Below are 22,065 nucleotides of genomic sequence, written 5' to 3'. Positions count from 1 at the left end.
AGAGAGGCAGGCAGACCACGCTACACTTCACCTTATAAGTTCCACGCTGTACAGCTAAGGCCACGAGCATCCCGAAAAGAAACCAAACTAGTAGCAATGCTGCTCAATTGTCTGCCTCTGATCGTTCTTCCGACTGGGCGCCGACTGAAAGGAAGATTCGCGGAAAGATTAGTCGGGCACAATGGCGGAACCGTTCTCTTTTTCCGAGAACTCGCAGCCGCGGCTAAGGTTACTGAGTCGCTGTTGGGCCGAGCCCGCCTATATCATTCCTTGCAATGCACGCAATTCCTGAGACGGGGTATCTAACCTTTGCAATATCGCCCCCTCGTTCACTTCCGCCACAACGTATGCTTCTTCGTGCATGTATGTCGCACCGAGTTTCATTAGGTGTGGATCGATGCGTAGGACGCCGCGATAGTATTTAGGCTGCCCGACCTTGTGACCTTACCACTAGCGCCTTAGGACAAACCGCGGGCGGCGGTTGTTGCTAACAATTTCGCAACTTCGGCTACGAAACCGCTGCTCTGAATCTGATCCCAGATTAAAAGCATGTCTTTAAATAATCTCTACCATAAAATAATTACCATTTAAATAATCTCTACGATAAAAAAAAATGAGGGAAAAGACTTTCACCGGCTTCAGTTCCACCGCAATAATTTCGACGCCGTTTCAAGCGCATTAGCCCTCAGATTTTCGTGGTATACAATTCCAATGACGCGTGTGATGTTCCGCATGCAGACTTCCTCTTTTCCACGACGGCCCCTCCCGCGGCCTTCATAATGCAACAAAACGGACGACCGAGCGACGAAGCATGTAAACGAAGTAATGACGCAAAATGCCGGAAAGTGAACGGACGGTGAATGTTTAAGACGATCCGTTGAATGTGCGTCAGCGCTTCCAAGGCGCTCGGCGTGCGTACGAGCTCCGAATGCGCGCGTTCTCTGGCGCTAGGCACGTGTAGGTGGCTGCGTTTCCGTCCGTCTCCCCCGCGGCCGGGTGTCCGCTCAGAATTTCCGATGAACGTCCGGAGCAGCGTGTGCTGCGCCTGCAACTGTCATTCCGGGAAAGCGTCCGTATAAGGTCTCTCACGCAACGAGGTTACGTGTCAAGCGCTGCTACACATCTGCATACAGCCTACACATGCGTGCGTCGGCGTGTGATGCTCCCACACGTTCCCGGGTCAATTCGTTGCGTGATGCCGATGACGAGGCGATGCTCGGCATTCTTCGCCGTTACACGTTACACAGCGCGTCACTGCTTTCTCGCGATGCATTCTAAAAGGGGCAGCCGCAACTTCCCGGATGCGATAACTCCGGCGAGCTACGATACGGCGCGCGTGTGTGCAGATGAGCGAGTGGTGTCTCTACGCGCAGTTTTACCCTTCCGCTGAGACGATTTTTGTTTTCCGCAATATCCGTTCGTGACCTTCTTATCTGCCGTTCCTTGCACTCTCATTTCGGCTATTTCACGTTATGCCGAGAGAGATAAAACTTTATTATGTCCTTGATGGGGTTCAGGGGTGGCGGGGGTCGGGAGCATCGTAGCATTCCCGACAGGAAAGCAGCGGGCGCGGTGTTTTCAAGAAAGGAAACGCAAGCAAGGAAAATGACGATTATTGTTGTGCGGCAGAGATACACCCCAAAGGGAGTAACTTTGCCTTAGAGTGCGCACAATGGCATGCCTCGTGATCATGTCATGCTTTTGGCACTTTAAACTTTAGAATGTATTTTTTTATACCTAAAATTATGCGCGCGTAGAACTCAAACACATCCGAGATACCGTATTCATGCGATGATAACGAGCACTTTCTATAAGTAAAATTTACTGAATATGACGCACGTGGTAGACCCGACTACGAATAAAACATATACAATATGAGAAAATATCGTCATCCACAGGAAACATTTCGGCAATCATATTTAATCGACGCGTTCACGCAACTGTAGAAGCTGCGGTGTAGCCACCTTCGTGCCCGTTCCGTAAGTAAATCCGCATGTGTCGCCAATTCCATAGACAGTGCAATTAGGCTGTCGTGGTCTACACAACATTTACAAGATGTTCCAGCTCAAAAGCCGCTGGCGGTGTGCGCGGACGATTGGAATAAGTCTCCCGACAGCGACGATGAGCGTTGTGCGGCCAACTGGTGCTTGGATACGCATACTTGTCTAACACAGCCCAGGTCACTGTTGCCCTGTCTCTTACAATAAGATACCGGTGAGTGAAGAATCAAAGGCACTCTGCTTACGACTTATACTGTAGCATTAAAACGTTTAGTGCGTTTTACAATAGAAGACATCGAATTTTTCATTTGTGGCCGTAAGTATCGGTTGCGCATTGCAATCTATGGCGCATTAGGATTGGATGAATACGGTATTCCGGTAGCCTCCATTGCGCCATTTCTCGTAAATGACGGTGCAGGTGCGCGACCTCAATCACCGTCTTTTATCTTGTTGATACGCTTGTTGTCGTTTGTTTTCGGCAGCACGCTTCCTTAATTCGCTGCGTTTCTGTTTCAAGTTTGCTTAGCATGATTCCCCCTTCAGCCAATGATTAATACAGGTGGTATATTGACACGGGTGCTCGTTTATCCAGTAAATGTTATCGAGTGTTGAAGGTTGTGGCTCAGCGCAAGACGCTTTCTCGTATCGGAAGTTTCTCGGATGTAATCGATGGATCTACATCTCTTGTCTATGGCAGTGCCGAGCCTGGTATAATCAAATTTTGTGCGCGGCGGGAATACTGCGACGTCAATGAACTTATGCGAGCACCAACGTTCATCGAGTGATGTATAAATAACCGACGCGTCTGATCCGCAGATCCGATTTCGACGATCGCCGACTGTGTTCGAGGCTATCGTTGTTCCTCTAGTGCCACTTGATCTTGTGGGCACAGGCTCGTATAACAAAGAAAAGTTCGTTTCGTGGTTCAGTTTTGCTATACAGCGTGCTTCAGCGTCGCTACGAAATGCCAATGTCATCAGTGCCTGTAGCAGCACTATAGCATAAAATAGCATACTATAGCATAAAATGAGAGTTTGGCATTCTATCACGCCTAATCTCGCGATTCACTTCAGCGATTCTTCACATCGACGAACGTAAACGCCGACACGGAGACCAAGTCCGATAAGCGATTCACGGCGCAGATGTGGAACGGAGTTCAGCGATAAGGTGGCGAGGGCAGCGACGTAACATATTTACGAACACAAGATATATGAGAAAACCGCGCGCCTGCGACGGGCGGTGTCTGTGCGTGCATGAAAAAGAGTCAGCATTATCGAGGCTCAACAAAACCACGTAGGCGCTCCCGATGTTTCAATTCGGTTAAATAGGGGCACCAAAAAATAGACTTGAGAAATATCGAACAACGAAACGCGCAACACACCATGATATGTTGCTTTTTCTTCGCTTCCTCTCTCTTCAGAGGACAGTTTTGTTCAGTATACTTACCGCCCCGTAAATCAGGTTAGGTACCGTCACTTGGGCAAATAGAGACGAATAAAAAGAAGGAATACACTCTACAGCGCAAAGATAAAGACTTCGCAAAGCCAAAATCGTGATCTGTGCAACTGAAAACTGAAACATTGAACTAGGTTACGCGTGGCTTTAGGAAGAAAGCAGAGATAGTTATACGCATCTCATTTGGTTTGATTAGCAGGTTCCCGAAAGCTTAGCTTCACATGAACGGCGGCCTGCGCGTTGGATCTGCATAATTTCTTGAATATTTTCTCTGGCTGTTGCTATGGTGACGGTTAGAATTGCGTTTGCGTCACATACTCTATCGCTTTCGGGTAATTATGGGCGAAGTCGAAAGCACGAATGGCACGATTGTCTCGGCCGTACATGCGTATTATTATTCAAAATCCAACAGCGCGATTTTCCTCGAAGGCATAAACCAAAGATCAGACATGGCCAACCGCTGAACCTCAACTCGGAATATTTATTACAAACAAGAAATATACATCGGATCGTACAGATATACGCATTAAGATACACACATCAAATTCAGCGCTTATCGTTGTCGTCTCTTCAATTTATGTTTTCGTCCCAGTCGCGCTATACGTACTGAGTCTTGCTCAACCAACTTACATAATACGTTACATAATACGGTAACGATCCTGAATCGTCTATGTAGGCTCGTATGAGTATATGCAGCAATATATAGCGTGGGAAAAAAGAGCACAAGCCGAGGGATTCCGATTATATGGACAGCGTGGTCGAAACCTGCAGGCATCGCAGAGCGAAATTCGCGGGCACGTTAGCGTAACGAAGGGTTGGTTACTTGCGCGTTTGTCCACCATGTTTCTCATTGTTTCGTTTCCTAATGACAAGGAAACAGTTATGGAGGCTACGAAAATAATACGGTAATAATTGTGCCGTTCCTCCGCGCGTTTTTGTTTTAAAAACGTTTAGCGCTGCAACGTCCTGAAGGTCGGAACTTCACTCCATTGCTGCGATAAATTAGGCAGTTTATGTATACCGTCAATCGCATAGCGACCTTCCTATGACTAGTTTTCTTCTTTATTTTGCATCGAATACGTGACGCAATATTTTCTGACGGCGAATATTGCAACAATGCCGTGATGGAAAGTGCACAAGCAGCACGGTTATGAAACTGTTCAACCTCACCCGCTGTGTTGCGAAACGCTTTATATGTGTGACCCATTCATATTTCTTTTTTCAGATCTTTGGCAGTAGAGAATACATAACATACAGAGTTAATGTTACATTGATTCACATAGCGTTTTGTGCTTTTTCCTTCCGTGTGTGGCACGTATTTTTTCTGCTCACACACACAGACAACGAACTGTCGCTACTACTTCAATATGGTTGCCTGCCGCACTAAAAAAAGTGATGAAATTCTCTTTATGATATAACAAGAACTTCTCTCATATTTGTTTCTTCATTTATTAGTTCTCCTACTGCACTACAGAACATCTATTGTTCTATATGTTCGCGCCGAGCACTAGCATATTTCTCAATCTTTTTTTTTTCAACGGCACATTTCTCAACCACGAGGAGGGATATTTCTGACAGGTGGCATCACTTTAAACCAGAGCGTCTAGAAAGACTGTAGTCAGAATATTACAGTGTCAGCCCATAATATGTACAGATAGGAGGCTGGTTCGAAACAAACGCCAGCAGTAGTTTAAAAAGAAATCACTTAAACAATGAAAAAAAAATTGAAGCCCAAAGAGGTATTCCCCCTTCCACCCCCCCCCCCCCTTTAGTTGTTTCTGTAAACTCTCATTCGTTGTTTTTTCAGCTGTTTATTGCAACGTGTACTGTACTCTACCCGCAGGAGGCGGAAATTACGCATGCGCCCCAACACGTTTGGAGCACCCCGCTTCATTGTTGTACAGGCTATAACCTCATTCTGAGGCTGTGACTGATTTTCACGCCAAGTTTCGGAACGTTTGCCTCACACTGACACAGGGGGTTGGTTAATGTAATCTGCCGAGATTTGCTAGGCCTATGCTAGCATGCTATGGCACTTTATGCCGAGTTGCATAGAGTACGTTAACGAAGTAATCACCAGGCTGTAGCGCCAGTCTCTTAACGATTACAATACTAACACGCTATTCCATTTTGGCCAACGCTAATCGCGCCGGCCGCCGCTTTTCCTTTTTGCATTTACGCTATGTGCGGCCTTTCGCTCAGCGACGAGCTGCACACACCTCGAATTCGAACAAGCGCTATCCAATGCCAGTCAGTATAAACATGCGTATACTGTCGCACCGCGGACACAAAATTTCGAAGGAGTCCATCTATCTGCTAGAAGAAGAGCGCGGGAACGATAGCTTCATCTGTTCACACAAAAACCGAAGGAACTTATTGAGACATGCCACGAAAGGGGAAAGAGAGAAAGAGAGACAGAGCATGTTGTAGAACAGTCTCAAGCCGCGACGCTGATTAACCATGTCAGACGTGCGGGCCACCGTAAAAATATACATCTCACCACAAACGCATAGCGCTCTCTTGCGTCGTCGTTCTCGAATAAACATGGGTTTCTCTTGCTATTCGAGCGTGCAACATCTCCTTTACGCGCCAGCAATGCATTACAAGACAAAGTCACAAGACTGCCTTGAAGAAGACAAGTCCACTTGTCGAAACGTTGGCTCCTGCATTCACCTTGTTCACGTTTTGCTCATCGTCTTGAATTGCCATCTCCCGCATTCCCCGTCTTTTCTCAAGGCAAACTGAAGGCATTCGTTGGTGTTTCGTAAAAGAACGAACTCAAGGAAAATAGAAAGTCACACGACGTAAGCGAAGCCATGTCCTTTCAAGAACCACGTACTTTTTTTTAATTTTTGTTAGACGAAGCAGAATTTCATTTGGTGTGAGTGTTCTTCATTGTTTTTTTTCTTGGATAAGGATCGCGAATTTATTCTTAGGACATTCACCGGTGCTTTTGATACTATTAACAGCGCGAGTGTCACATTGCAAAGGCTGTAAAGTGTACTGCGACGGATCCCATTATCGCTTACATAGCCTTAAACGTGCTGTTTACGTTCATGAGAACATTACATACGGCAATCGAACCATCGCGACAGCTTGGGGAAAATAAACAAACAAAGAAACAAACAAACACGCAAACAAGCAAACAAACAAGCAATCATACAAGAAGACTCCTAGAAGAACACACAAAATATGACGAGAAGGAAAGAACCCTGGTCTCCTTTCTTCGTGTTTTAGGACATTCGTCTTTGTTGTTGCTTTTTTTGCGAGCGGTGGAACTGGCGAAGATGCCATAGTTCCAACTAGTGAAGTTTCTCAGAGTAAGCGCTAATTATTTTAATGAAATTACTGGTTCTGCTATCCACACTGGATCGCATAAGTTAATGCGAGATGCCCATACTGTCCTACCCTCGTATGTCGATCTTCCCTATTTTTACGAAATCAGTCAATCGCGGCAATTGCTTTCCGAAACATACGTAGAGGTCGGAAAAAGCAGCTGCTCTTTAGGCGGTACAATACATACCGTCGTATAGGAGAAGCCGCAGCTCAAATGTCGTGACCGAGACTTGCCTTTTAACCAAATACGAGGGACTGATAATTGACGGAAAGCGCTTGATATGTCAAAAGGCACTGATGCCGCGCTTCGCCAGACGTTTTAGTGACTTAGGCAACGATGCATTCTTCGTACGTGCTTCCGGTACTCCTGCAGCTGCGTTCGATACACGAAAGAAATGTCGCTCGATGACTCTTAACGTGTGTACACACATCGCATACCACAAATGAATTTCCGTCTGTTCCCCAACTGCCATGTGTACAGGAAGATGACGGGAAACGCAAATGGGACATCAGAGATGGCAAAATTCTGAGAAGAAAATAGGATTATAACTCCACCGCGATGGACACTATAAAAGCCATAAACGGCGCGCCCCGTCTACAAGCTGCGAAGACTGCATCAGTTTTAATTTTCTCTACGATACCAGTGCACCACTGTGTTTTGCGCGCGGGGTGTGGCACCAATAAAATTGCGCTTATAACATACTCGAACAAGCACAAAAAAGCCGGCATGACCTAAAGTTTTCTTTTTCATTCCAGCAGTTGCATTGTTTTTCTGCAATGGCCTCGGCAAACGAGCGACCGCAGCCACTAGAATTAAAGCAGCCCTTCTCGGCCTGGAGAAATGCCCTTAAAACAATTGCATTCAGCTTGGAAACCACGTGGCGTGTAATAATAGTGCCGCTGGGGAGGGTCTTACCAGCGATGAATTGAAAAGAAAGAAAAAAAAAGGGCCTTTCTTTACGATCGCAGCCGCGAGAGTCATAACCATCGAGGTATACGGCATCGCACAATACACGTCGATACGAACATCGTTCAGATGTTTACAAAACGCCGTGTAAGGCGTGGAATCGTTCCTCAAAGCAGAGGTCGGGCCCACGTTTTACCAGTACATTGCATTCAGCTTGAAAACCGCGTGGCTCAAGTTATTAAAGGCAAACTCACGTGCATGTCTCTGAAGCTATTTGGCAGAGGCGAAGCCGCTAGAAAATTACTGTGCGTCCAACGTGCCCCAGCAGAACATGACCAGATAGTTTGTTTCTTCGCAGTGTAGTAACTTCCGCAGTAGTAACCGACTCGTTACAAGTGGCGCATCGCCTCGCTTTAATGCGTCGTGACTGGTGGCACTTAGCGATGCATCTTTCCCGAAATCAAGGCAAGATTCTCGTGCCTCACAGCGGTCGTGCAAATCTTGTTCGCGAACAAAGACATTTGAGCCGCGTTCAAAGCGATTGCTGCTTCAGGCGTTGATGACGCCTGCAATGATTTGTATAGATAAAATAGAATAAGTAGGCTGCATTCAAACTGATTTCTTTTTGAAACAACTGTACCCCTAGACGTTTGGATACCATTTGCTCAATCAGGCGACTTTCCGCAGGTCGCTTTTCTGATGAAGCACTGTTTAACCTACAGTCTTTAAGGAAAGAAGCCAAATACATGATCTACTCTATTCACTGCACGTACCCAATGCGTTTGCATGCATTTCCATTCGCTAATCCTGAACCGGGTGCGCGAAACATCCACAGAAGCGACACGGTGTCGCCTTTAGGCGAGATCAGAAGGGAGGAGGTCTCAATTCTCGGGCGCCACGCAAGGCCATTAAGTACACCGCCACATTCACACCGACTGCGTCCTTCCACAGACAAGGAAATCTTCGGCACGTTACCTTCTCTGGGGCTCGGTGTGTCATGGCGAGTCTCCCGTGTCGACCGAGACCTCTCGTCGACTGCGCGTTGTGTACAATGACAGTCAGTCGACGACCCGGCGTCTTCGTGCGTCTCATGCAAGCGCAGCTAACGCTCTTGCCCTCGGCAATATCGGGCGCCGCTTATGAGGTGCCGTGCTCGAACCTTGACGATTTCACTCCGTTGGCTACTTCAAAAAAAGCAGCCGATGCAAGAAGTAACGACGAGCTCGAGAGACGCGCGCACAACACACACACACATTGGAGCACCGCAACCTCCAGACACGTCACTGTAACGTTTGCAAACCAAGGCCAGCGTGCTTTGCCTGTGATTCGCCGCGTACCACAACAACCGCTCGGGCTCGCCGCAGTTTCGTCAGCTGATGACTCGAGTGTGTCCGCACGCGAAGCCGACGCAGGAATCCTCCTCTGCTTACAGCAGCTGGCCACGTCTCCTCCTCCTCTGTTCTCTCTCTCTCCTTCGCGAAAACGTAAACAGCAATTTTCTTTTCGGTCGCCGCGGCAAGAAGACCGAAACACAAAGAAAGAATGCCGGATTGTTTGCTCGCTCCTTCTCGCTCGTTTTTCCTCAACGCCTTGCTTCGACCTTCACTTCACCACGCTGGGAAGATCGGTAGCCGCTACTTGACGTCCTCTTTACAACTGCGCGTTCTTGTTATTGTGTAGCGCGGCAGAATAAACTGCTACTCGAACGCGGAGTTAGTTGCTCAATGGCGACCGAAGGAAAAAAAAAATCACGTCGCCGCTTGGCGCTGACCTCTTCGGAGAAAACTTGTTCTTTGCGTCAAATAAAGAGTCTTCGAAGCACGAAATCGTAGTGTACGTACACAAACACGCAGAAACAAACAACACAGACACGTTGAGGTTTCGACGCGCAGTTTCGCTTCGTTTCGGCGATGGACTTGGGAGCCGATAAAGCAGTCTCTTTATCCTTTCCGGTTGGAGAATAACAGCGTAGTGTTGAACTTTACGAGTCAGTGTTTGGTCAACGACTCTGGAAAAAAAAAGAAAACGTCGTTTGTCGTCTTGCTTGGCGCCAGCGAAGCAAATCAAGAAATTACGACCGTCTGGTTGTTCACCGATTCCCTTTGCTCTCGCCCAGTTTCGCGAAATATATCTTCTGCGATAAATGTCGCGTCAGCGTCCACGAATAACGATTCCGACAAGGTCACACCAAGAGACGTGTCCTCTCAGTCACGAAATTCTCAACATTTAATGCCCTTTCTTCATTTATTATACGAGCGTGGAGGGGGGGGGGGGGGGGTCTGTGTTCCACGCAAGTCGGTAGTTATAATCAGGGGTGCAGTGGGATAAAAGGACACCCTAACAGGCAATCACTCCACCGTCAATCACGCCGGCTTATCTTCATGTACTCGGTCCGCGAAAAAGATGCCAGGACAAAAAGTGAGCACCGGAACGTCGCTCTTGCTGCCCAAAGCCACCAGCGCCCCTCTCCCGGCACTCCGAAGGCGACGGACGTCTTAAGAAGCTGTTCCTTGCCACTCCTTCGTCCAGCACACTTAAGGTTGATTGGCACCAAGCGCGTATCGTTGAAGGTGTCGGCTGATCTGTGGGCTGATTGCCCTTGCCGGTAGCAGGCGGCGGCTTGGCATGGCTTGAGTGTAGGCCCTGCCTCCTGCTCCGCCTCTCCAAGACGACAGCTGAGGTGCTGACATTTTATGTCGTCTTTCTTTCTTCTCCTTTTCTTCCTTTTCTTTTTTTCTTTTTGGGAATTGCAAAGGCAAAAAAAAAACCTAAAGCTTCATCTTCAATCAAGCCTAGGGAGATTGTAAGAAAGAAGAAGAGGTGGCACACCGGCGCTTAATCAGAGGCAACAACTACTCAGCGTTGCTCAGCACGCTATGCATTTCTGGAAAAGAAGCGTTAACACAGAGGAGCGCGGTAATGGATGTTCTCGTTACTGACCACGACGACAGTGGCAAACAGCAATGTTAGAGCACAGGCGATCGCTCCGCAAAAAATAAAATAAAAAAGAAATGAACGAAGATTAGACGAGATGCTTGAATCCATGGGCCTCCTTATTTTTTGCCCTCTTCCGATGATCAGAAACAGCCTATAGCCTTTCGGCTGCGCGGCTGACGATCAGGCGAGCGAGGAGACCACCACTAAACGACGAACACATCAAGACGAACGTATAGGCGTGACGCACGCCTCACCACGTCAGAAGCAGTCGAGTCGTAGCATCACGCACCACGTTTCTTTTTTTCCCCCCCTTTTTTTTATCCTGGGCTCGCCACGTACTACGCCACTTACACCACCACGAGTCGAAGAAGAAACGAACTCGCCGATTGATCCTGTAGGTCTCCGCCTCCGAAGCCCACGTCAAGACCACAGCTCCACTCTCGTTCCCACAAACACACACCCACACGCAAGACGCATCATGCGCCACTATACACGCTGTTATCACGCACGCACACCACTCACGAGTGAAAACCCGAGCACTGGCGGTCGCCAGACACTGGATGTTGGAGCAAGAAAATGCACACGCGACAGTGAGAGAGCGAATTATAGGCGGGTTTTAGCTTCCGCCGGCGGTCTTCGTCGTGCCTCGCTCTCGAGGGTGCCGAAGGAAATCTCTCTTTTTTTTCTCTCTCTCTCTCCTCCTGTAGAAAGAGGCAAGGAGATAAGGCCGGGCGGCGCTTAGGCTTCCCGTCATCGGCTAGCGCGGCGGCGAGCGAAAGCGGCGGCCGGCCCTGGTGCGTCCGGGCTGGCCACGGCACTGGCCAGACGGGTTTACTCTCCTTCTCGCTTTTCTCGTACTTTCTCTCTCTCTCTGTCTCCTTAATTTCTTTCCAACTTTTTTTTTCCGGAAGAACCTGCGAGAGCAACAAACAAGCCGCCAACCGCCTGTGCGGACGCACGCCACGTACGCTTCCTTCCGCGGTGGAGAAGGCGTAAGCCACCGTGGCGGCTTACAGTGTGCGCCCGCCTTGCGTGTACGTGCGTGCGTATACGTGTTTGTACGTGAACACGTGAACCAGCTGCTCCCCAGTCCGCGAGCTACGTTGCCGAAATGAGAAGCATGTTCCGCGTCGGTGCGGCTTTGTTTATTTGCGGAGGCGGAAAGGCCGTTTTCGGACTGCCGCTCTCGCTTTCGCTTCTTTGTGCTGTTCGGTCCGAACGCTCGCTGGCTAAAAGTTTCGCGGCTGCATCAAAGGGGGGCGGGCGCGAACTTGGCAAGCCTGCTTGCTGCTTTCTTAATACTCGAAAACACGCATTTTGCGCGTCATGCCTTTGCGGTGCAACAAACGAAAAACATAAGAAAATTTCGGATGCCTTCGCCATACAGGGAAGCGGGCGGAGGCAAAAACTACTCATGTGGGCAGTGCCGAGGTACGGTAACTTATCTTCGGTTACATGCTAGCGGGGATAGAATATAGCGATGCTAAAATTGGGAGGGTCAGTCGCGATAAAAACTTCCGGTTTCCTACCCTACCCTGGAGGAGGGGTTGCGGGAGACGGAAAGATGAGAGCGAAAGCGGAGAAGCGAACAACACGCACAGAGAGAGATCGCAAAAAACAAACAAACATTTTAAATGACTAAATGACAGAACCAGTCAGTGAGGGTTTTTTGGTGCATAATTCTTGCGGTAAGGTGCGTGCGTCACCGTCTCACTGCATCTCGAGGGTATTGGCTGTGTGTCGATACACAAGTCACGGCATCTTCCCTCGTATTTATTGAACTAAAGCCGCAGCTTTGTTTCACTGCTGAGCTAAACATGCAGGCAGCAAACGTGTGTACATAGAAAGCAGAGACTCGTAAGACGCAAGGAATAACCCTTAACAATAGCGAAAAAATAAAGGACAAAGCTTTCGTAGGTCCTAACAGCAAAGGGGTTGTAAAGATGAGCTATCGATGAAACAAGAGCCAATGTACAAGGAATAGATAGTAATCGACACAAAGTACAACGTTGCTACGTACACGGAGCTCCGCCAAACCTGCTTCGACCTTGTGCCGTGAATGAGGCATTTGCATTTGTAGCCCGTTCTTTTAGTCGCGCGACCACTTTCTTCAGGTCACTTCTGTTTTCTGTTCGTTCCTCTCTTTTCGTTCTTTCTATATCTCTGAGTATTGATATTTGACCACGCTCCTGTTTACTGATGCTTTGCCTGCTCCTTTCGTCTTATTTTATAACATCTACTGAGGTTGCAGTAGGTGGCAAGGATTATACGCAGCTTGATTTCATTTGCTATCTCTCTATGAATGACGCATAATTACTCCGGTGGCATTTGCCAAGCATTCAATGGAATGAGGAAAAGAGTACAGTTCTAAAGCAAACATACGCGCACACACACACCGTAAATACACAAACACAAATGATCCTGAACAGTTCTCAATAATGAAACGTTCAGGTTGAAACATGAATTGTCTTCATTTTCTTTATTATATGTTCAAAATCTTTTTTCCAACGCGTCTACTAATTCACAGAAGAGGAGTTCCCAGATCCATCGAACTGGCACTATCACCTCACTGAACAAAGATAATGAAAAAAAAATCATTTGGTTTTTGTCAGCAAATAATCAGATCTTTCCTGTGTGCCTTTTTCTCCAACCTGCCCACATTGCTAGCAATACTCTTTTCACCCCGCCGAGCGACACTATATCTTCGTACTTCTTTGGGCAGGACACAGTGTTCTCTTACTAAATGTTAAAGATGATCCTTTCATTCAGAGGTTCCTGTGTATCTTGTTGCATTCTGATTTCTTTAGTGCCAATGTATGCTGAACGCCTAATTTGCATTCTTCTATTCATTCCACGACCGATGACACAGCTGGAGCCACGGCCGATGCCACAGCCGGTGCTACAGCCACTGCCACAGCAGGTGTCATAGCCGGAGCCACAGTGACATCAAAGGATACAGCGCACAGCTGTACAGTCCACAGCGCCGACTAGCGATAAATTGTTCGGAGAAGCCCAGCAAGTGGTAGTGATGCTTCGGTCCCTCATAAATACCCTTCGTGTGCTTTTCAGCAAGTTGCATACTCCGTCAGGGCGAAGTGCAGTGAAAGTACTGGATGCTCTTAATCAAGTAATCTCGAGTAATCTCGAGATTAATCTCGAGTAAGTCCCATAGCTCACCCGCAGCCTCCTATTCGCGCCATGACCACTGGCCCTATGGTCGTCCCTGATGTGAACAACGCAGATCACCACCTGTGGAACTCCACTTTAGTGTCACGATGCTTCACTGCACACAGTCGTCACTTCCTTCCTCGTTTCTTCTTTCTATTCCCCCTTTCCCTCACACCCAGTGTAGGGTAGCAAACTGGACGCTCGTCTGGTTGACCTCGCTGCCTCTCCTTTCTTTGCTATCTCTCTGCTCAATCCATTTCAGTAATATGTCATGTGGTTCAACGTCCCGAAGACATGATTCCGCAGGGACCGAAGTAGAAAGCTCTCTCTAAATTTCGGCACTTCCGTGTTTTTTTTTTTTTCAGCACTCAGCTAACATCCAGGTAACAAGCAAGTCCACTTCCTTTGAAATGCGGCCGCCATGAAACGACGTTATCACTGAGCCATCATTAGTTCTCCTTTCCCGCAGGACTACGTGCTACGAAACGTGCGTATCACACACCGCGAAATAAACTCGATTACTTCTAAATCTAGTTTGTGGCATTTACGAACGCCTACTCCTTCCGCAACAAAATGGGTGACGCGCCCACGTGTGATTCTTGTGGAACAACGGAAACGGTTAAAAGCACGTCTCTTATTTCTCTGTCCCCCCGTACGACGATGAACGTGAACCTCTCTGGACAGCATAGAACCGGCAAGATTCTAGACCATTTTCGGAAAGGAATGCCCTTGGAGCATGATCGTACACATCGGTGGCAGAGAAAGCCACGAAAGCGTTATTGTAGCACCTCAAGTCAACAGGTCATGGCGACCACTTGTGGTTTCGATGCATACGTCTAAATGTGCACAACACTGTGCTCTTTCGCTCTCTCTCTCTCTCTTTTCATACCTATATCCCCTTCCCTCCGCGTAAGGAAAGCAAACAGGATGTGCGCCTGGTTAGTCTTCCTGCCTTCCATCTCTTATTCTCTCGCTTTCTCTCTCCCTTGCCCAGGTACATGCCTCGGTCACTAGAGAACACCATCTTCCCTTCTGAATTCAGCACTTTTTTTAGCAGCAGCGATAACTCCTGATAGACTGACGTCGACGGGCAGCTTCCTTTTATTCAGGCTGGCGAGAGTTTCAAATTATGCTCAAATTACAGGATTGATGATGCTATAAAGAATAAAAGGGATACTGATGATGTTCCGAAGCCCAAATGGAAATGCGGAGTCGTTAAATAAAGACACGTGCTGTCTGAGGAGTAAAAACTTACACGCATGCAAATGCAATAACGCTGTCGTTCTCATATTACCCACTGCATTTTCACGTTTCTTTTTTATTTTTACACTGTCAGACACTGATTGAAACGCCCCTGAAAACTGAGCTCCAGCGGCGCCACATAAAAAAAGAGGAAACCAATCATTTTCTATCTCGTTTCTTTCTTTTTTCTTGTGGAACGAGGCAGCTTTCTCGAGAACGACCTTGTTGTTGTTTCCGTCCGCCGTCATTTCCACGCCGTTACTCTTTCTGCACGGCGCCACAAGACATTATCCCGCTCCCGTCGCTCTCTCTCTCACACACACACACACACACACACACACACACACACACACACACACACACACACGCACGCGCACACACACACACACACACACACACACACACACACACACACACACACACTCGCACGCACACACACGGGTTCACCATCTCACCCGCGTTGGCCAATGTACAAGAACACATCAACACCGGCCACACCGACTCCCTATCGGATTTACGCGCGTGCATCAGTCTCCCTTGGCAGTTGTCAACAAGGCGAGAAGCGCTACTAGTGCGCGCCGCCTCTAGCCACTGGCGGCTCTCAGAGCGGCGCTGACGCGTGGCGCCAAGCTGACCGACTCCCGTTGCAAACGTTATTGGCGTCACGTATATACCGGAACGCTTCCTCGTTCTCCCTCCTCTTTCTTAGCCACCACCGCCGGAAATGTTCCCCTCGTTCTCCTTCCCTCCTTGGTGTTCTGAATCTGATTTCAAAGCAGTCATCGATCTGAATCTATAGACTGCGCATTGCTCCGCACTCAGGTTCGCATGCGTTTCCTTCCAAGGTGACCGAGCACTCGCCGGTTCTGGTTTCCTTGTATATCGGGTGTCCCAACTATCATGCACGAAATATTAAAAATATGCAAACGCATCCTTCTTCTTCTGGACAGAAAAAAATTATTTGTCGTTTGCTGTCGTTTGGAGGATGCTCAAGATTATTTGTTTCCATCCCACCTAATTGAATAATCAGTCTTAACTAATTAATCAACTTGCCAGAATTAATTAGATTTAAAGTGTCAATGAGAAAAGCGTTGAGGAACATGAACACTCCCGATAGAGCTTTCTGTTGCTCATTACGTGCTACTTGAATGTGTTTTTTCCAAGCATGAGAGAAGCCCGTGAATACCAGCAATGTGCCTCGAGCGGCGAGTCGCGCGGCAATTTTTCATGTATTTGCGGGCTTCACTCATTCATGGGAAAAAACTTTTATGTAGCACGTACTGAGCAACCGAAAGCTGTAGCGGGATTTCTTCGTTTTGCTCTACAATTTTTTTCATTGACACTTTTCGTATAAGTGTCCTATTTAAGAAGTTTATTATTAAGAAAATTTATGTAAACAGGCCGAATTGAAAATTGCAATCTCAGTCTCTCCAAGAGACACCATACAACGTTACCTAGCTGGATGGCATTTGCATATCATTAAAGTATTGCTCAAGTACCGCGGGACACCTTATATATATTAAGCAATAAAAATGAAGATGACTATCCTTGTTTTATTACAAATAAAGTGTCCTTTAATGTAGTGTAGTGAAGGCGACGGCCGCTGAAAGAGTATTGACACTTAACGCATCGTTACGCCTACAATGGGTATCACTAACTACACGAACACTGTATAGGTTGCACACAGGCTCTGTGTACCGGGCGTCTTTTTCTTTAAAAGTGGAGCTGTTCTAAGTTGAGGCTTCGTCATCGGTTGTCCGGTGTCATGCAGGGTGGCAGAGGTCCGAGCGCGTACCGGAGGAGGGGCGAGGAGAGGGGTATAGGAGTACGTGTTTCGCCGGCGCGCCCTTATTCCCTATGGATTCCGCTCGGCGCGAGTGGCCTCGGCAGCTCGCACGAGAGCGGCACCGCGGACGCCGCGCAAATTCCGAGCTTCGAGAGCGAGAAGACAGTCCCTGGAGTCTCTTCTAGCGCACCTTTACAATAGACCATTGTCAGTTGCAGCTATTTTCACATATCGCCGACAGAAGACATCGCAGCTGAAGGCGACGAAGGAACTACTTCGGTTTATGAAGGATACGGGCTTGGACAAGCGGCTGTGGCAGTGGTGTCACGTACCGCGCAAGAGTGACGGACTGTAACTAACGATGTGTGTGCCGTGTTATGTGCTCTCTCTATCTCTTCTCCCTATCTTTCATCCCCGCCATTCTGCTCCCATGTGTAGGGTAGCAAACCGGTTAAGCTAAACTGGTTACCCTCCCTGCCTTTCCCTCTCCACTTTTTCCTTCCTTCCTTCCTTCCTTCCTTCCTTCCTTCCTTCCTTCCTTCCTTCCTTCCTTCCTTCCTTCCTTCCTTCCAGTGGAGCCAAGCCAACCGCCACTTTCAAGAGACGGCAACCCAAGCCAAGCGCCTGCAGAAGCAAGCTAACCCCCAACTTCGAGAGTAGGAGGCCGAGCAGACACGTCGACGCAGAGAGGTTTCTAGCACGGAGGATGCCGACGGACGGTTCAAGAGAGGATTCCTCGACCGCGAGTGCGGCCACAGCTGCAACGTGCGTGAAAGACTGTGCTTTGACTACAAGCTCACGCAACTGAAGAGTGTGCGCAATCCAGGACAGAAGCTCGCATCTAGCAAAACGACGACAATGAGACAAAAGACTTCCAAGAAAATCACGCTAAACGCGAGTTCAAACTTCAGAAAACGACCACCAGCTTCACTGTTTTGATAGATTTTGATGCGTGGAACTGGCTTTACTTTTTTCTTTTCTTTTCTTTTCTTTTCAGGTGCACGAAGTCTTTAAATATTACCTGTGGTAGATAGCGCAATTCTCACCCTTACTAATATCTAACACGATTGCGCTAATAAACCTTTTATCGTTTACTTAAGTGCACATATTTCAATGTACGAATTGTAACAAACTTGTGACTTAGATTTACCACTTCCCTCGAGATATGAAAATTCTTTCATGGTGCATTTGGGACAAGGATTGGAAGAAGGAATTATCTAACCAAGGAAACTACGTGCGGACAACGCAACGTTAGAAACGAGTGAGAACAATATAATATTTGTGATAAATTGCAGCTTTGTTCATTTCTACACGCAGAATGCCAGAAAGGAGTGAAAATGCGAAGGAGGTGGTATATGTGCAAATCGAATAAAAACCACCGGAGAGTGCGATAAAAAGATGTAGATATGTACTTATCAACTTGTGTAAGTGACAGCGGTGCTAGACAGCACACTCAAAGAAAAGCGTCCAGTGACCTACTGGCAATCAGTAAAATCCCTCTCTTTCCTGCACTGCTAAACACTCAAAACAAAGGCTTTCAAATAGAACAGTAAGTTTCCCGACGCCGCCAGATGGCCGCCAAGAACAATGAAGGCAACACTTCTATTCGGCAGCATTTTGAAAACAACAGACTACTCAGTGTATGCCACTTCTTTATTTTTTTTTCAAGGCCACAAACAATGTTCTTCAAGTGTGGAGCAGAATCTGGAAAATTATATTGCAGTTACCCCAGGAAATTTCGTCCATTATGTTGGTTCCATGCCCCGTACATTCTGTTCCTTTCACGGCGTTTGCGTTAGTGAAGCTTGTGAACTTCTGTCTTGCGATGTTTGCGAAGCTGTAGTTTGCAATACATGTATATTTCTGAAGGCGCTGAGCCATGCTCCCTAAAGGGTTGCAGAAAATAGCACCTCTTCGCAATCGCTCTCTCTCTCTTTTCTTTGTGGCAATGTACCCAAATCGCAGGAAACTCAAGGTCAGCTGCCCGTTGCCGACAATGGCAATGCACGACACTAGCAGCGCTGGTAGTGACATCTTGTGAAGCTTTGCCATATCGCAAAACGCATACGTTTTCATGCTTACGGTTGTTCTCAATCAAATAAAAGAAAAATAAGGGCAGAAACTCCGTTACGGGTAATTATCGCGATGGTGAAGTCTTCCGATAATTCGGTCTTCCGCGAGCTATATGTTCTTGCTTCTCTTCTGTTGGATTCGGGTAGCGCTGCCTATCGCTGGCTCTTCTGTCGCATGACGTAGTAGCGACGCACAAACTCTTTGGTCGAGACATGTTTGCCTTCCGAAAGAAGGAGCAGCTGCAGAATGTTGCTAACCGCGCCATCTGCCCATTCATTGCCACCAATGAGTGCCCGCCTCACCGCCAGGTGCGCGACAGCTGCGCAGTAGCTGCGCCTCTATAGCATGTGAAAGGGGCGGAGCTTCGGACTTAGTTGTTGGTGGCGAGACCTTGGTTCCCAGAGGACCCGGCTCCCTCAAATGATCGTGTTGTCACGTGATTCACCTTAAACGAATCCTTCGCACACAGATAATACAGATTGGCTATTTTCAATATCCTAAGTTAGCTTGTGACTTCGCACTCGTACCAAAACCAAGGAATTTCCTTTTATTTTTAATTCTAATAATTAATTAATTATGGGGCTTTACGTGCCAAAGCCACTTTCTGATTATGAGGCACGCCGTAGTGGAGGACTCCAAAAATTTCGGACACCTGGGGTTCTTTAACGTGCACCTAAATATAAGCACACGGGTGTTTTCGCATTAATTCTATTAATAGCTGCTCCACATATCGTTATAATGTTTTGGATAATATAGGCCTTATTAGGCCTAGTTTAACACTGTAGCCTTATCTATCTGGATTTGTAAGCGGAAAATTCAATTCTAAGGTGAACCAAAACAAAAGACTGAAAACCAACTAGGGAAGGTGAAAGCACTGAGGTTCCACCTTACGGGGTGCTTCCTAAAACTAAAAAAAAAAACAATTTAGTGGCCATGTCGTTACTTGCACTTTACGCTAGCAGTTATATAAAATATGGTTGGTTATAGCATTTAATACCTATGCGTCTTCTACGATTAAATTCAGCGCCATCAGATGGCGCCACAAGAGGAGCTGCCCACGTTCATGACTCTAGTAACCGGATATTCCGTGAGGAGTATTAAGAAGCACTAACTAAAACTCTCTAGTACAGAGTACGTTCAACTGTTACTGAAATTCGTGGCCTTCTTAATAATGTTGTATGCAGCCAACCGTCGACTCTGGAGTCAAAAAATCTTTTTGTTAACGAGTAATAGGTCTCTTTCGTCTAGCTATGTTGTGGTCCACCGATGACGTGCAGAAGACCTGAGAAAAGTAAGGAGCGAAGAATAACGCTCACTTTCAGCACGCGGCTTCCATTAACAGGCGCAAGCTCTTCAAAGCAGCTTTTGTTACTGTGAGCGTAAATCGTGCTCTTTCTACAACAGATGGTGACACAAACGCCGCTGATCACGTTTGCGTCTTTAGTAACACGGTATTCCGTGAAAGGTAATGAGCCCTCGTAGTGACACGCTGTAACTCACTATAGTCTTAAAACGGTTGCACCCTTTGGGGTGTATATTTGTCCCACAACAATAATCGTCATCTGCCTTGCTTGCGTTTCCTTTCTTGAAACTCGACGCTCGCTACTTTCCTGTCGAGAATGCTGCGTCACACTGATAACGTGCATGCCGTTCGTGACTGGGAAGTACCGGGCTCGCAGCGTTAAAGAAAGGAAACGCGGGCAAGACAGATGACGATTATCATTGTGGGACAAGATACGCCCCAAAGGGTGTAAATTTTTCTAAGAGTGTATAGTATAGCGCATTAAATTGCTACTGGAATTCGTGGTGTGCTTAGTGATCTTTCCTGGAGTAAGCGACTGTGAAGAAACAACCTTATTTTTTTTGTTTCTAAAGGAGGAAACGGACACTTCTTTCTGCACATTTCAAAGGCCAGCAATGACGTTCAAAAGCACCACAAGATGAAAGGAGTGTTGAGCATCGCGCGAGAACCTTGCTTTCCGCAGCCACCTTTATTAGCAGACGCGAGGCCTTCAGAGCAGCTTTCGTTACAGGCCGTGTAAACACGCATTTCTTCCACTTGCAACCGGGCGACAAGCAAGGAAGGATATAGCCACTCGCAATCATAACGTAGTAGCAAATCAGATCTGCGGCACGCACAAAGAGCTGAAGCGATAATGCGAACAGCATCGTACAAGAAAAAAAAAAGCCGGCTGGAAGTGCGCCTGTCGGATGGCCGATCAATTGAGCCACTAAGAGGGATACGGAAAAGTAAACAAGGGAGAAAAATGGCAGCCGCCCACGGAAGAAGAGCAAGAAAAAAAAATAACGGAGGGTGTTGAATCCGGGAAAAAGGAAATGGAGGCGACTGTGTACGATGATATACGTTGGACGCAGCAGATCTTCTGGGAAACGGATCGATGAAGTTTCCGAGTTTCGATCCAGAGCCAGGGAAAGCGTATATGTACTCGACAATTTGACTCGGTGCGATTGCGTTCTCTTGGTGAGAACGCCTGTTCGATTCGTGGCTTGGACTGCCGCAATCCCATAAGGTGACATTTTGAAAAGGGATGCGTGGTAGTTTTTGTCTAGATGTTAATAAAACCTGAAGTGAACATGCTTAGTACATATTCCATCACTGCGCCCCCGTGAACAGCCTGAATGGAGTTACATTGTTGCCAACGTGTATGAACGAGTCTCAGTTATTAGGCACGGATTCACAAAGCCACGCTGGAAACAGAAGGCTCACCAAAAAGGGAAATTCGTTTCACGGAGTGATCACAAAGCATCAACGTAACCTGAGATTGAACGGGACAGTTGCGACTTGGGCTGTTTCGTACGGCATTTTGAAAACAAAACCACTCCAAGAGATTATGGATTAGGGAACGGGAGCTTACGAACGCACTTCTGAATCACAAGGCAAGATATGCGCGTGTCAGCTGTCTCTCTGTAGCTTTGCACGATAGCGAAGTCGCCTATCTAGCGTAGTGACGTGTGCGTCGATTCCATTTCTTTTTCCAGTTTTCGTACTTGAATACGTGCGTCTCATCACCTGCGTCGTTATTTGATTATTTCGGCCGCCCTTATATACTGCCATACTTGAAATAGGTCCAAGTGTTTGTAGTTCCCCCTACCGGGTATTTGCGGCAGGTAGTTGTGTGTAAGGGCCCATGACGTCATAC

The 22,065-nt window shown here is 47.3% G+C and overlaps 1 protein-coding gene across 4 annotated transcripts in view; it reads right to left on the bottom strand.

The window, feature by feature from the left end:
• The window catches only part of LOC135917828 (calcium/calmodulin-dependent protein kinase kinase 1), a 276,923-nt gene that overhangs the window by 173,481 nt on the left and 81,377 nt on the right, over window positions 1-22,065 (bottom strand). Inside the window, exon 1 of one of the 4 annotated variants that reach the window (XM_065451430.1) lies at window positions 10,987-11,227. The exons of 1 other annotated variant lie outside the window; for it this stretch is intronic. The gene's annotated coding sequence lies outside the window, so the exon portion shown is untranslated. Of the gene's footprint in view, window positions 1-8,673; window positions 8,800-10,986; window positions 11,228-22,065 lie in introns of those variants that run through there. 2 more of the 4 variants (XM_070533881.1, XM_065451431.1) reach the window with 2 other exon arrangements.

Source organism: Dermacentor albipictus, chromosome 2 (assembly GCF_038994185.2).
Source record: "Dermacentor albipictus isolate Rhodes 1998 colony chromosome 2, USDA_Dalb.pri_finalv2, whole genome shotgun sequence".
NCBI lineage: Eukaryota > Metazoa > Arthropoda > Arachnida > Ixodida > Ixodidae > Dermacentor > Dermacentor albipictus.
This window is presented reverse-complemented; position numbering and strand designations above follow the sequence as displayed.